Here is a 2630-nt window from a genome sequence, read left to right as displayed (position 1 = left end):
GAGGGTTCACTGTATGTGGAACACCATTGAGTCAAACTTTATATGTGATGGAATAGAAGGAAGCCAAGGCAACAAGAACAAAATCCTACAAAAAATTGTCAAAGAAAATCTCCCAAATATCATGAAAGATGAAAAGATATCCAGCCAAAAAGCTCAATAAGTCCTATTCAGGCTAGATTCCCCACCCGCTAAGTTCCCCAAGACACATCATAATCTCACTTTCCAAACCCCTAGAAAAAGAATGATGCTTGAGGACAGCTCTGGGAAAATCGTTGTATGTGTTATAAAAATAGCCATATAAATAATAGTGCCGTCAGGGTCAAAGTCATGAAAAATTCTTAGACCTAACCAAACACCTTGAGGTAGTAAGTGATGAGGCTTGGGGGCTTAGCACTACAGTCTCAGGGACTACAGCCACAGGACTCCTGACAGCTCAATTGGCATAACACTTTACACCCACAATGCTCCGCACGATACCGTGGTGAGTAGTTGCCGGAGTTTCAAAAGTGAGTGAGCTGCCATCTGAGGTGCAAGGAAATCAACGACACATGGAAATAAATAGCCCAAAGGACCAATGGAACATACAAAACTCAGCCACCTCAACTCTGAGTACAGAATAATTAGATGGTGCCCAGCTACCAATACTGAGGGTTCTGGAAGGGAGGGATCACAATAAGAGATCCTGCATAGAGTGGAAGAACAATGTGGAACAAACTCAAAATAATAAGAAAAGAGCGGGCTTATTGATCTGATAAAGATTAGTTGAACTCTTGAGACTCTGGCCCTTCATTACATGTCAGTTCTGGAATGGAATTCCCTGGTGATTCCACTTTCACCCAAACAATAGACAAGGGAACAATGGCACTAGCACTGTAGGCCCGCCTTAGAACAACCGTGGGAGGGGCCAAGAACAGCTTTGGCCCAGGGATAAAGCTGGGAAGGCAAGGCGGAAAAAGGATGAATGGAAACAGGAAATACAAAGAGAAAGTGGGAAGGGTGCTGATGTGTTGTGGTATTATAATCAATGTCCTGAAAGTAAATGCGTATGAATTGTTGACGCAAAACCAATTGGATCCATAAACTTGTACACAAATCACAAAAGATCACTTCAAAAAAAGTGGTGTTGGGTGGTGTTCTTTTGATCTCAGTTATTTTCTTAATATTTGTGACAATCCGAGGACATAAATTCCTCCACAATTCTTGCCAGGAGACCAGCCCATAACTCCCACAATTCCATAAATTTGACATGGCCTGGACTGAGTGAGGGTCTCTCCTTAAGGCACATTGCATGTGTGTGCTCAGGAATTGTTGAGCAATCCTGCATGATGAGGACAGTTAAGACTCATCTCCCAGCTGCTCTCCCGAAAGAATGCTGCTGGGGAAATGACGAGTTTTCTTACGTGACTTTCATGCAAATGCTGAGAATATTCCTCTTATGGATTTCTTTTGGCCATAAATACTTTTTCTTTTCGGTTTTAAAGAGTGTTGATTGTTGTGCTGGGCCAATTTATAAAAGTTTCTTTGAAAGTCTGTGCCATATACTCTCATCTGTATCATCTCAGCCTTGTCATGTGTTGATTTAATTCCTGAATTGAGTTACAATTTTCTTGGTTCTTCTTGTATTGAGGAATTTCAAGTTATAGCCTATAGCCTGGTCTTTCTGGACATCATACAGTTTGATCTTATTTAAATCCTATGGAGAATGTTGACTCTTCGTTGTATGTAGCAGGCAGTCAACCTGATGAGGGTTGGGTAAGAAATTAAAACTTCTTCTTCTTCCTTCTTCTCCTTCTTTTTAAAATTCATTTTATTAGGGACTCTTACAGGTCTTTTAACAATCCATGCACCCGTTGTGTCAAGCACAGTTGTACATATGTTTCCATCATCCATTTCAAAACGTTACCTTTCTACTTGAGCCCTTGGTATCAGCCCCTCATTATTTTTCCTCCCTCTGGTATCAGCTCCTCATGTTTTCCCTCCCTCCCCCATCTTCCCACTCTCATGAACCCTTGATAAATTATACATTATTATCATTTTCATATCTTACACTGTCTGCTGTCTCCCTTCACCCATGTTTCTGTTGTTCATCACCCCGGGTGGGGCCCACCTTCTGTAGGCTGTGGTTCCACTGCCAATTCTGTTTTGAAAGGCTCGGCAGTGCTATTGAGACGAATAATTTAAGACCTGGTCAGTGTATTAGTTCAGTTTTCAAACTCTGTAGTGGTTGAGTAGGATTTGACCTGTGCAGGAATAGCTCAATGATGGTGGTGAGGGTGACTCTGTGGACCTGCTTTCTTGAGCTTCTTCCCTGTCATCTCTCCAGGACTTTTGACTTTCTGTGGCCCTGAGATAATGTTCTTTGGATAAGCTTCAGATTTTACTGTGCTGCTCTGTCTTTCTCTTCTGCAACCGCACCTACATAAGTGCCAAGTGATGGAAGCGGGCAGAGAAAAGGCAGAGAAAAGGAAAGAAGTGAAGGATAAGAGAAAGGGAACAACAACAACAAAACCCAGGGTAGGCAATTTACACTTTCACTCTGGTTTAGGAGTTCACTTTTCTACTCCTTCAGTAAAAACTAAAGGGCCTCTCTTGGAATTATCAATGCCTGTGTCCCACTTCCAGTATTGTAG

At 42.0% G+C, this 2630-nt stretch overlaps 1 protein-coding gene across 1 annotated transcript in view; it reads left to right on the top strand.

Moving 5' to 3' along the window:
- The window catches only part of TMEM163 (transmembrane protein 163), a 255429-nt gene that overhangs the window by 74764 nt on the left and 178035 nt on the right, over positions 1–2630 (top strand). The window lies entirely within an intron of this gene.

Source organism: Echinops telfairi, unplaced genomic scaffold (genome assembly GCF_000313985.2).
Source record: "Echinops telfairi isolate 266 unplaced genomic scaffold, ASM31398v2 ScPeMD7_15;HRSCAF=58, whole genome shotgun sequence".
NCBI lineage: Eukaryota > Metazoa > Chordata > Mammalia > Afrosoricida > Tenrecidae > Echinops > Echinops telfairi.
The sequence above is the reverse complement of the archived record's forward strand: the minus strand, read 5'-3'. Positions and strand labels throughout refer to the sequence as shown.